This window comes from Chrysochloris asiatica, unplaced genomic scaffold (assembly GCF_000296735.1).
Source record: "Chrysochloris asiatica unplaced genomic scaffold, ChrAsi1.0 scaffold00109, whole genome shotgun sequence".
Taxonomy (NCBI): domain Eukaryota; kingdom Metazoa; phylum Chordata; class Mammalia; order Afrosoricida; family Chrysochloridae; genus Chrysochloris; species Chrysochloris asiatica.
Window position 1 is genome coordinate 2,592,481 of NW_006408627.1, and position 14,365 is coordinate 2,606,845.

The following is a 14,365-nucleotide window of genomic DNA, read 5'->3' on the forward strand; positions in this document are numbered from 1 at the left end:
AAGGATTGGAGTTAGACTCATTAACACCCTGAGACATACAGATGATACACCCTTCCTTGCTGAAAGTGAAGAGGACTTAAAATACTTACTAATGGAAATCAAAGTCCACAGCCTTTGGTATGGATTGAATCTCAATGTAAAAAAAAAAAAAAAATCCTCACACTGGACCAATAAACAACATCTATATGAATGGAGAAAAGATTGAATTTGTCAAAGACTTCATTTTTTCTTGGATCAACCATCAACGCTCATGGTAGCAGCTGTCAAGAACTCCAATGACGTGTTGCATTAGGCAAATCTGCTACACAAGACTTCTTTAAAGTGTTCAATAGCAAAGATGTCAGTTTGAGGACTTAGGTGCACCTGACCCAAGCCAACGTATTTTCAAAAACCTCATATACATGTGAAAGTTGGACAGTTAATAAAGAAGACCACAGAAGAATCGATGCATTTGAGTTATGGTGTTGGAGGAGAATATTGAAAGTACCATGGACTGCCCAAAGAACAAACAAATCTGTGTTGGAAGAAGTACAGCCAGAATGGTCCTTGAAAACCAGAATGATCAGACTTCATCTTTCATACTCGGACAAATTATCAGGAGGGACCAAACCCTGCAGAAGGATATCATGTTTGGTAAAGTGGATTGTCAGAGAAGAAGAGGAAGACCATCAAAGAGATGGATTGGCACAATATCACTAGTAATTGGCTCAAAAATAGCAACAATTGTGACTTCGGTGTAGGATCAGGTAGTGTTTCCTTCTGTTGTGCATAAGCTCACTATGAATCAGTGGCATCTCAAAGACACCTATCAACAACAATTAAGCTTATTTGCAGAATCTGTCACTTGCATGGACTTCTTCCAAAGTTTTGGCTGTGGCCATAGAAATATGTGCAAGGGGGTATTTTGATACTTTCTTTTAAAGAGTTATTGTTTTTAGGTGCTGTTGAGTTGGTTCTGACTCATAGCAACCCTACACACAACCAAACTGTCCAGCCCTGTGCCATCCTCATAATTACTGTTATGGTTGAGCCCATTGTTGCTTCCACTGTATCAGTTCATCTTATTGGTGATCTTCCTCTGTTTTGCTGACTCTCCATTTTTCCAAGAACTATGTCCTTCTTCAGAGACTGTTCCCTCCCAATTATACGTCCAAAATATAAAAGATCAAATCCCACCATTCTGCACTTCCTCCAAGATAGATTTTTTTTTTTTTTTTTGCTCTTCTCAAAGTCCATGGTACTTTCAATATTCTTCTCCAACACCATTTTTCAAATGCATTGATTCTTCTATGGTATTCCTTATTCGTAGTCCCACTTTCACATGCATATGGGGCAATTGAAAATAAGGTCAGGTGTACTGACATCTTTGTACTTGAACACTTTCAAGAGGTCTTTTGCAGCAGATTTGCCTAATGTTAAAAATTGTTGTTATTGTTTTTGTTAAGTGCCATCAAGTCAGTTCTGGCTCAAAATGACCCAGTATAGGGTTTCCGAGGAGATGCTGGTGGTTTTGAACTTCTGACCTTGTGGTTTGCAGTCTGGTGCTGATCCTACAGCACCACACCAGGAGTCCTGGTTATATAGTACAACCTGAATTATTTAAGATTCCACAAACAAAACCAGAGCTGATGTAATTGTGGGCCAATGCCTTATTCATTTGGTTTCTCTGTTTTTCAGATGTCTTAAACCTAGCCCTGAGTCTAGGAGCAAGGATGGGGGCTACAGTTTCATAGTACCAAAAACTAGATAGTTTCTTCCAGTTATGCTAAGATCCATAGACTAGGCACTGATACAGGGGGCTCCTTTTTGTTCTGGATCAGGTGACTTAGCCACCGACATGAAGAAGACAAACTTCAACTCCATCCTCCTCCACTCCCCACCAAAGACTCTGAAGTTGTACCATAGATTCACTACTGACTGTTGTTGAGAAATTACAATGGGCTATCATATGGAACCAGGCTAAGACAGATTGCCTTCCTGAGTGCAAATTGGTTTTAGCCTCTTACAGAGAAAGCACCAAAGTGATGCTGAGTACACAAAGCTTGTCCATGTCAACATATACCCAGATTGCTTATTCCATTCTTCTATTTCTTCTTATGATTCTACTCTCTAATTCTGGTCATGATCATCACTTCTCAAAAAAGTAAGTAGAGAAAAAAGAGAGCAAAACCAGACCTTTCTTCCAAGGTACCTCTGGATGAACTCAAAACTTCAAACCAAGCAGCTGAGCATGTTAAACATTTTCACCATTTACTGAATTTTTATGATTCAGCAAAGTCTTATAACAGCACATTATTTATTATGTCATTTCATCATTACAAAACCCTCTGAAGGGTTTCACAGATGAAGACATAGAGTCTAAGAAAGACAGTGTGAGACAATGAGTGATGAATTCCAAACCAAAAGGTGAAAAAAACAAAACCCAGATATTAAAAGGTAAGTTGGTTACTTGGATTTTATTTGCTTGTGTTACATTCCCTATTATCATACTTACCAACACACAAAGGAGCTAAGAAAGGGGAAAGTATAAGGAGATGGAATTCTCTCTTCCCTCACTCTCTTTGATAATCTGGACCTGTTCTTTGAAGTCATCACCACTATAAAGAGAGGGGAAAAAGTAAAGAGAAAGGATGTAAGGGAATTTCAAGAGTAGTTTGTACCTTGTTCAATGTCTGAAGAAAATTTTAGTAAATGTTTAAACTGGACTCAAACAGTTTAAATTGGTTAAACCTGAATTCAAATACAGTCCCAGCTACATGATCTTGAGCACATTATTTTGCTTCTGTAATCCTCTATTTCCTCAAATATAAGCAGTGATAAAAATACTCCCTACATCATAGGACTGTTGAGGGATTAAATGTGTTTATATATGTAAAGTATTTAAAACAGCACCTGTTTTAATGTAACATGTAAAACACCAGTTACCATGGAGTTTATTCCAAGTCATGGCAATCCCATGTATGTCAGAGTAGAACTATGTTCTATAATTTTTTTAATGGCTGATTTTCTTGGAAGTAGATTGCTAGGACTTTCTTCCAAGGTGCTTCTGAATAGACTCAATCCTCCAAGGAGCAACTGAGCATGTCAACCTTTTACACAACCTAAGGACTGGTGGAACAATGTAAGTACTCAATAAATGTTCAAAATTGTAATGTGATAGATAAATGTACAACTTGACCACATTTCACTCACAGTCAATAAAAATGCACATGAAAAACTGATACCAAGAAAATTAAAATATTAATTTAATCATTCAACCTACAACTATTCATGTACATATTCTAGGTGTGAGGAAGGATACAGCATGAAGAAGGCAAGCCCAGTCCCGGCCATCTTAGAACTCAAAGTCTAAAATATATAAACATGACTACACATTCCATCCTAAAAGTGTGTTGGTTTGTTTTGTTGGTATCACTCCAAATGAGTTTCTATACTATAATTCCTTTAGTTGATGGTAAAAACTGTTTATAAAACACCTATAGACCTCTTACCACTTCAAAATGGTCCTTGATAAATATTTAAAATAGCTCAGCAGGATACAAGCTGCATGCAATTATTTCTTAGTTAATTAATCTTTTTAGAGAAAAGTGTACTTGTTAAGTGTCAGGATAGAGAACATGGTGAAGCAAAGCCTCAATATTTACTGGTTCATGTATTTCACATTGCATGGTGAGCTTCAGCTCTTCATTCTCAGAGAGGTGTCACTAAAGAGACATCTTTGTGTCATCTAACATGTGTTTAGTGATTACTTTATCTGTAAGTGGTGAAGATCATACTAAAAGATTGCTTCTTCTGTCTAGTTAAAGCTGACAAGGTTGTCACTACTTCAGTGATGAATTCAACACCCCCAGCTTCTTTTCACAAATATGTCTTATTCTATATCAGAGAAATATGAGCAGTTTGAGAATGAATTGCATCAGCAATGGAAAAATAAATTCAGTCTCATCTTCTTAGAGTCAATACCAAAAATGGGAGATTTAAAGTTTATCTTTCTTCTATACCATGCCTCAACCTTGTTCTCTGCTTGCCAAGTTGGAAATGGTTAATCTGGTCAATTATTTAATGCTTATATTTTGAAGGTGTATTGGTAGAAAATGGTAATGCTTCTTCTTCCTACCGCCTTCTAGGGTACTTGTTTGATGTCTTGGTGTGGCACTATAGGATAAGCACTGGACTATTAAGCACAAAGCCAATGATTCAAACCTACCAGCCACTCTTGAAAATCCTAGATAGGGTCACTATGGATACATATTCCTACCTTAATGTGCAAGAATAACTCTCTAATAGAAAAAAAATCTAGCCAGAATAGACAGAAAATTTATCCATTGAGTAATCATTGCATAAATGGAGCCTTAAAGATTCCTTAAGTAACAATGAAGTATATAATTCAAATTACTGTTAATGAAAATTATTGAAAAATATATTCACATGATACTGTTTTTATTATACATTAAAACATTCTCTTATAGTTTGGAATTAATTGAAATCTGACTATTTTTCTTATGTGACAGACACTGTTGGACAAGCTCTGGACTGCAAGGTCAGTTGAACCGCAAGTTCAGCAGTTCAAATTCACCAGCTACTCTTTGGAAACCCTATGCAGGGTCACCATGAGTTGGAACCCACTCAACAGCACCTAAAAACTCAACAACACCCTATCTGAAAGCTGCCCTATGGCTACAGTAACTAAGCTCTCAGCTGTTACCCAAATGATCATTGTTCAAATTCACCAATCACTCGCTGGGACTATAAGATTTACAACACTGGGAACCTTGTGGGGCAATTCGACTCTATCCTAGAGGGTCACTATGAGTCAGAATTCACTTGACAGCACAAGTTTGGGTATTAGTTTACCCTGTTTGAAAGTATGGGAGCACAGTGACTCTGTGGGATAAGAACTGGACTGTGAACCACAAGGTCAGCAGTCCGAGCATACCAGTGGCTCCATGGGAGAGAGATCAGGCTTTCTGTTTCTGAAAAGATTTGCAGCCTCAGAAACTGTATACAGGATAAACGACAATAACAACAGCAACAACAACAACAAAAACCTAGCTTCTAATATAAGCAAAGTTATCACATGGTTCTTTTGGGCTGATCAAAGTGTAATTCTGAGTGCTTGCATTCATCTATTTTGATTTTGAATTTTCGTTTTCGCCTTGAGAAAATTATCATGGGTTAGAGGAAGAGGAATAAGATTGTGGCAAAGAAATATGTTGGACAAGGACAGAGCTATGGTAGAATTATGTACCTAGTGCTAAGAAGGAAGGAGACAAGGAAGTTGCTGAAACAGTTGGAACAGAGAACAGTAATGGTCAGTCAACCAATCTGCAATGAACAATGAAAAGGTCAGGCTACTATTGAACATTACCATCTTTCACAGGCTAAAGTGAGCATTACTATGCTGAAATTTTTCTAGCTTCACAAAGGTTAGCAAGAATAGAAAATGGGCACCACACCAAGACTGTGGTGAGATGTAGAAATGGTTTGAACATCTGGGAGTAAATATGAGGTCACCATTGGAGCACTGCCCCTACCCCACCCCCATCATTCGCCTCTCACTTCATGCATATCCATGGGGCAGCTGCTTGATAAATCAGAGAGAATTCTTCAAAAGGCCCCTGAGGGGCTGATAATCACAATAAATATTACAAGTTTGTCCTCACACAGACCTTTCTTCAGAAGGCCTTCTGGGCTAGCCAGTTTAATTGTTATGACTGTTCCATTTTTTTCTCTCATATGGGATTGATGAAGCTCAGTGGCTTCCCTGAGGTCTCTCAGCAGGATGGATTCCCTACCAGAAGTTTCCATACTGCCTAGAGAATCAATGATGTTACAAAACGGAGCTCCACAGGAGCCAACAAAAATATGTCAGTGAATTTTACAGAGGACTTTTTAATAAAACACCAAAATCCATTTCTGTATCATGTCATTTCGGTAGACTGTGAAGTTACTTCGATTGTCTCGACCAACACTAAATTCAACCAAAGAATTAATTAAATTTTGTAGTACTTGGTAGCATGGATAATCCCAGGTAGAGATTAACTACATTTTAAAAGCACAGAATTTTTAAAACAAGATCCACTTGATCATTTGTTTTTCTTGAGCCACACAGTAGTTCTCAATCAAGAGTAATTTTGCTCCCCAGGGAGCATTTGGCAATGTATGGATACATTGTTGATTGTTACAACTGAGATGGGGTTGAGGGAACTACTGAAGTCTAGTGGGTGGAGGCCAGGGATGCTGCTAACTATCCTAAAGCATACAGGACAACTACCCGCACCCATGCACACACACAACAAAGAATTATTTGTTCCAATATATCAATAATACCATGATTGAATATCAATAGCCAAGAAGCAGAGATGAGTATTAGGACTGAAAAGAGAAACTGATTGAAAGTTATTTATGAAGTGTTTACTTGCAGGTTTCTTCCCCAAATTTGTGCAATAGGCAGTTACTCCCCAGCTACTTTTATCTGTATAGTAAAATCCTCCAGCTTCTGCTGCATCTAGCTGTATGACATGCCCATGTATTTTTGGGTTTAATTCAAATAATAAAAAGAATGATCTACCAGTGTCAACTGTTCTGAAAGGAATCACATTAGAAGGTCCTGGATAGAGTAGGAGAAAATGTGGAACAAAACTCAAAATTATATATATATAAAGACAAGGCTTGCTAGTCAAAAAGAGACCGAAGGAACCTGAGACTGTGGTCCTCAGCCACGCTTTAGGTTTGGAGGGAGCTCATCCTGGTGACCCAATTTTCAGCCAAGTGTTAGATAGGGCAGAGAACACCACAAGTAAAGTATGATCACCGTGGAACAGTCACCCATTGAGGGTCAAAAGGGCAATGTTTACCTAAGGACAAAGTCGGGAAGGAGGGTAAAATGGAAATAAGAACCACCAGATTACTGCTTTTAATCTGTAATCATTAATCATGAAGTTGAAACAAAGTGAATGGTTTGTTGAATGTAAAATCAGTGATCTGCTCTATAAACCATCGCTCAATTCACAATAAAAAAATCTTTTTCAAGAAACAAAATAATAAAAAGAAACGAAGATGAGTGCCATTCTAAACCTAAAGGGTGATTGAGGGCCATAGTGTCAGGTTTCTTCAGTCTCTTTGTGACCAGTAAGCCTTGTCTTTTTTAATATAATAAAAAAATGATAATATTTGTCATTAAGGATTTATTTATTTATTTGCTCCAAATAATGTGGCTACAATTCATCTCTGTTTTTGTGGGCAGCTTTAATTCACCTTTTTTTTTAATGTAATCTAATATTCCATTGTATAAATAAACTATAATTTATTTTGATGGACATTCATATTGTCTGCAGTTTTTTTGCTGTTTATGAAGAGCACTCCTATAAACATGTTTATATATGTCCATATATCAAAGGTCATTTTATCTATTTTATGGGATTATTGGTGAGTTCTATTTTCTTCTTTTTCTTATTTGAATTTTTAAATTTTCCTTACAATGTGCATGTATCTTTTTTGTAATAAGAAAAGTATTTACTATAAAAACTGAGAGATTGACACAGTTTTAAATCCTTGATGTAAGATGCTGTTGTAAGATAGCTCATTAAATTTCTTTCAATCTAGTCTACTGAATATTGATTACTTTGTTGTTTTACTTGGCTCAAGTCTAGACTCTAACCAGAAAGAATGAGCAAGATAGATTCAATGTCTGGATTTTCTCACACAACATGTATAAAGTCAAAAATAGACTTAAAATAAATTATTCGCAAAATAAAGCCTAACAAGGAATAAGTGATGCCAATGTGAGTGTCAAAATGCCAAAGAAGTGCAGTCCTTTCCTTGTTGTGGTCCTTCTATAGAATTAAATGGTAGATTTTATTTTACAAAATAAAAACAAAACACTGTGAATACTGAATGGTTCTCAAGTTTGCAAGCTGACTACTCAAATTTAAACCTTTTGATTATAACCTATTGCCAGTCTATGTGAACAAAAACAGAATTCCCCATGAATAAGTGGGCATGATACACTCACTACAATTTAGTTGTACTGTTGAATGGAGTCTTTACTCATTCTTGGTGCTGCCTCTTTCCCCTCCCCTCTGCTCTCCCATAAAAGCAACAGCTGATGTCAAGATAGGAATACAGGAATGGGGGCTGCTATTTAAACCTGAACCTTTCTTCTCGCATATAAAAAGAAATAGCACCCATTTCTAAACTTCTCAGAAAAATAATATTGATTAAGATTTCAATTAACTTCATTTTTTTTCTGTTATTTTTCCATGTCAGTTTTCCTAAGTAGAAAAAAAAATCTTTAACCTTTGATGATAAAGGGAATGTTTTTTGTTTGTTGGTTTTTGTTTTTGCTTTTTTTTTTTTTTTTTCTAATTCTCTGCTGTGAATTAACAGGGGTTGCAACTGTGAAATCTAAAAGCTGAACTAGAAAAGTCACATCATAGAAGAGAACAAAGAGAGGTGTGAGGAATGCAGAAAGAAGGAGAGGGGGACAGCAATGTTTCATTTCTAACGCCCAAGAAGTTCCTTTTTCAAAGAAAGTGCCAGGCTCACTGGAAGCCAGAAACTCTAAAGAGTGTAAGTAACTAGTATGCTTCTGTTTATCATTTAAGAGAAGAACAGACAGGTAGCAGGATTCCACCCACGCCTTTTGCCTGAAGGAGCCCAGTTGTGCACAATCGTACATAGAAAGACAGGTCTGCAAGTTGAACAGATACTGTACGTCAGAACATCTCACGGTGTTTGCCAGAGGTCTTAAGGGGATCTTCTATTTCATTCCGTAGTAATGCCCTTTTTGTTGACAAAAGTAAATTGATGATAGTCAACAGGGAAGCATTTGGTGGGAAAAAAAATTCTGTTGACCCTTCTCAGATTGAATTTGACCACAGAACAGGATACCAGCAGTTGCAGAAATGATAGATTATTGTAATGACTGCCAGAATGGCCTTTTGGCATGTTTAAATGGCAATAAATTTCACCAGGAAGAAGGCAATTTTACTACTTTAGAGCAGTAAGGAACCGCGGTGTTTAAGGTGTAAATAAATCGAGGGTCATTAACAGCAAGCGCATTATGTCCGTAGTGCAATTCTCGATCAGTGTCTATTCATATTTAATTTAATTACCTGGATTTACTTAGCCAATTATGCTTTTTTATTCCAAGTCACAGACAATTTTGCTCACAATTTTTGCTCTCTTCCTGTCTCCATTATGTACATAAACATAGCTCTCATTTTTTCCCCTGGTTTTTCCTTCCACAGGTACGTAAATACAACTGAGGTCGTCTAATAATGCTAACTCACTGAATAGCCTACTGAGATGATTAAATTAAAGACTGAGCTGCTATGTGGTCTTTTCCTTGGCTTCAAAAATCCCCTCTGTCCCTCACTCATTAATCTGGATCAGTCCTTCACTGAACTCCACCATTAAAAGAGCTTCAGGGGAGGCGGGACAGAGAGGTGTGCAATGAAGTTTGACATTTCCTCAAAAATGATTGTATTAAAACCCACTTACATTTATAGCTCAATCTCATCTGAGAATGTTAATAAGTTGCCATTTCATCAAAGTCAAGGTATTGGGATCTAATCAAGTCAAAGACATGCTCACATTGAAAAAGACTGTGCTTCCAAAGCAACTCTTTAAAAGGTCATTTTAAAATACAGTTTAAGGTGATAATTAACAAAGTTCATTAATAACAATCTGCTTATGGACAATTTAAAATATTCAGACTCTGTCTGGAGTACCAGTTTCAGACCAAATTCAGCTTACCTCAAGTGTTGGCTCTGATCAGAGGAGCAAAATTCAGGATACAATCTCCAAGCCAGGCAGCTCAATACCGAGCTTTACAGAATCAAAAGTGCTGAACTAGGTTTGTCCTAATAAGCACATTCCCTCCAAATGTCTAAATCTCATTTGATACTAAGCACAGTATGAAATTTTCTTTCTCAGTATTGCTGAAAGGACAGTCTTGGGTGCTTAGACCTGGTTGGTACTAATAATTTATGCTCCATAAGAGGCCTAGTCTCCTGTTATGGCACTGTATGATCAGTACTGGATTTTGAACCATAAGGTCAGCAGTTCAAACCCACCATCTGCTCCTTGGAAATCCTATACTGGGTCGCTATTAGTGGGAACCGATTTGATGGCAATTAACAACAGCAAAAGAGGCTTGAGCCCTGGTGTGGCACTGTAGAATAGTACTGGACTGCTAACCTCAAGGTCAACAATTCAAACCCACCAGCTGTTTTTGGAAACCTTGTACAGGGTCACTATGTGTTGGAACTGACTCAGTGGCAGTTAATAAGAACAACAAAAGGAGGTCTGGTGTGGCACTCTAGAATAAGTCAGACACAAGGTCAGCAATTCGAACCCAACAGCCACTCCTTGGAAACCCTATACAGGGTTGTTATGTGTCAGAACAATGGCACTTAACAACAAAGGAGCCCCAAAGTCCCTGCATGGTGCAAATGGATAGGCACTCTTTTATGAGCTGAAAAATTGATGGCTTGAACTCACCCAGAGTTGATCGTAAGACAGGCTTGGGAATCAGTTTTCATAAAATTGCAGATTTGAAAACTCTGTGGAGCAGTTCTACTCTTCATACATAGGGTTGCCATGAATGGGAATGGATATGACAGCAGCAACCAACAACTAAGGAACTTGGGGAAAGCAATGATTAAGAGCTCAGATGCTAGCCAAAAGGTTGGGAATTGATGATCTGGTCCCAAAAGGATTACAGCCTAGGAAACTATATAGGGCAGCTCTACTCTGTCATATAGGGTCACTAGGAGTCGAAATGGACCAGACAGCACCCAACAACAACTATCGTAAAGGTTGCTGTGCAAACCCACCCAGCAGCACCATGAAAGAAAGGTCTGACAATCTACTTATATATATATATATATTGTTGTTGTTGTTGTTATTATGTGCTGTGGAGTCGATTCCAACTCATAGTGACCCTGTACAGGGTTTCCAAGGCTATAAATCTTTATGGCAGCAGAAAGTCTCATTTTTCTCCCATGGAACAGCAGTAGTTTTGAACTGCTGACCTTGCAGTTCGCAGCATGATTCGTAACTACTATGCTACCAGAGCCATTAAAATCCTATGGAACAATCTACTTGAATATATTTGGGGTCAACATGAGTCAAAATCTACTCAATAGCAACAGGTTTTGTTTACTGGCATTTTAGACTCAATTCTCCTTATTACAATTAAAATGCAACTCATTACTATATCAGGTATCTGTGGTTCTTTCTTCTTGCTGTGAGTTCTTTAAGATATTTCCTGAAACCACATTAGGATGCTTTTCTGATCCTATATGTCAGTGGAAGTTTGCATGTTGCTATGATGCTGGACAAAATGTAGTGGCTCTGTAGGATAAGCACTGGACTTCTAACCAAAAGGTCTGTGGTTGAAGCCCACCATCGATTCTGCAGGAGAAAGAGTTTTTCTCCTCCTACGAAGACTTACAGCCTTGGAAACATACAGGATCCCTATGAGTCAGAACTCTATGAGTGAGAACTAATTTGAAGGCACTGAACATCAACAAAAACATGAACAGGTTTCAGAAGAACTTCTAAACAAAGACAAACTAAGAAGAAAGAAGAGACCTGCCAATCTGCTTCCATATAATCAACCAAAGAAAAATCCTGTGGATCACAATGATCTAATCCCATTGTGCATGAAGTCACCATGATTCTGAGACCAACTTGACAACAGCCAACAACAACAACATAATTTTGTAAACGGCTAGCAACACACCAGTAACCACTTTAGATCAAAAACACACGTCATCTTGTTTATCTTAAACCACCCCAAGGAAGGACTAGAACTCTGGGCAGTTGGCATGAGGAGTGGAGGATGGGGGAGTGTTCACTACATGGAATTGCCAGTATCCCAGAGTGTACATGTTAGTCATCCTCGGTGGAGAAGATGGATGTAGGGGAATAAATTTTAAAAAGTTATTTAATAAAGCAAGTCACCAGCAGATGTTTAATAAGGCAAAATTTGAGAGGTGGGGTTGAAAGGATTAGGTCCCTGGATCACTAAGGAATATACAATCAGTTGCTAACTTTAAACTGGATGATTCAAATCCACCCAGTGGTATTGTAGGAAGAAGGACTGGTGATCTGCTTCTGTAAAGACAGTCAATAAAACCCTGTGGAACATGAGGTTGCCATGAGTTGGAATCAACTGAATGGAAATGGATTTGGTTTTTGGTTTGGTTAAAAACATGGAACAGCAAGAGGATTGATTTGCCAATGTATCAACTGTCTCATTTTACAGATGAGGAAACAGTGGCCCAGAAATCAGAGTGGATTTCTCAAAGTCAACAGATTGGGTGACAATTCAAAATTCATACAAAAACTTCTAACTCCTGATCCCACGACTATAACCAACAGAATTCCAGAAAGAGCAAACCTTGAAGAGCAGAGAGTCAGAATGCAGCAATGGCTGGCAGATCTAAGGAGTGGCTACAATTGGGGGCTGCAGGAGCCTGAGAAAGCCCACAGGTGTGTGTGCTCGCATCACCCCACACCCTGGGGTTCTATGTTCACAATTTCTAAAAACAAAGGTTTATGTGTTTGGGCTGTAGGGTTGGAATGCACAGTTTTCTGAGTCTACACGTTGTCTCAAAGGCCCAGGTTCATGTCTGTCATTATAGCTAGAGAGATAAAGGAACACTGGGAAGGACAAGGCATTTTTAGACTACAGGGCAAGGTTATCTGGCTCTGGCTAAGATATATGAGAAGGGTCAAAACCTTGCCAGTTTTCACTGCAGTAAGTCAAGTTGACCACATGTGAGGAAGATGGAATTTTTATAGAAGTTGTCAACATTTAAAAGCATATAGTCACGTGTAGCGATAAGTCAAGCCTTCTGTGTTTTTTAATGAACTTGCTTCCCAACCTCACTTCTCTGGCTGATGATAGCCTTATCTCTTTGCACTTAGTTAACTCTCTAGCTAGATCAGTCCCCAGTCAGGCAGACCAAAGGGAAGTTGTCCCAGACTCCCAATTTGTTTACCATCTCCAGCTAAGCTAATTGCAGGTTAAGGAAAATGTCCCTGCACTGGGGTAAACAGGATGATGGGAAAGGTAATGGTGTTGGCAATGATTCTGATGGTGCTGATGCCAGCATATGGAGATAGATGCTGACAGCTTTCTCTACTTATTGATGGGTGCTAAACTATTAAAGCAAACAGCCTGAGATAAGATATAAATGAAGGAACTTGAGTCAATAAGTGACTGTTTACTTCACACTGTGAATAAATATAGTGGCCTTATTGCCAAAAGAAAGAAAGAAATCATTTTCCTTCTGTTTGATTTCTAGTTGGTTGGCTTTATGACTTGCTTATTTTGTCAGGTTGATCAGGTACAATTAGTATGTCTTTCTAACAAAGATTAATAACTCTTCAGATCAGCAAAGGGCAATTGGATGTGGGACATACTACACCAATGCAGCATGAAGGAGACTTATTTATTTATTCTTGTGCTGTTAGACATCTGTATGGTGTCATAGACTGTCATCTACACCATAGCAATGAAAGAGAAAAAGCAGTTCAGCTGAGTGTAGATAAAAGATTTTAGTTTAAAGCTAATTGTCCTGATACAATGCTTCCACAAAAAAAAAAAAAAAAAAAGTGGTTTTGAATTGGTTCTGTGCAGATAGCATCTACTGATCACTTAATGAAAGCTAAGAACTCTGCCAAGTGTTTTCTATGCATTTCCTTATTAAACCTATGCTATATGGAAGGTGTGAAAGAAACGGCTTCTTACTCTCTCAATACCTATTCTCCTTTTTGTCCTCAGCAATAGAACCCTGATTTTCTTCATAGCCACAATATCACTAGCTAAAAACACTATAATTCTAAGCTTACTTTACAACTAGGAGAAGTCATATGAGTACTTTCTAACGAGATACATGCAAACAGAAGTGTTGCTTGGAATTTCAGAGGTAGTTCCTTAGAGAACGTTACCATTGCTTTGCTCCTTCCCCACTTCGTTCCTCCTTCTATCTTAAAAACAAACAAACAAACAAACAAACAAACAAAACAGTTGTGATGGCTAGAGCTCCAGTAGCCATTGGGACCATCTATTAGGATGGTAGAAACAGAAAGAAAGGAGGAACCTAGGTCCTGCTGATAATCATAGAATCACCTACCTTCAGACATCTTTTATATGGAGAGGAATGAAGTTCCATCTTCCTTAAGGCTCGGAATGTTCTTTTTTCTTTTTGGATTTTATATTACATATAAATCAAACTAATTCTAATAAAATAGGAGTTCTGGTAGCCCAAATTGGGCTGCTAATCTCACCGTCAGCAGTTAGAAACTACCAGCTGTTCCACGTGAGAAAGATGAGTCTTTCTGCTCC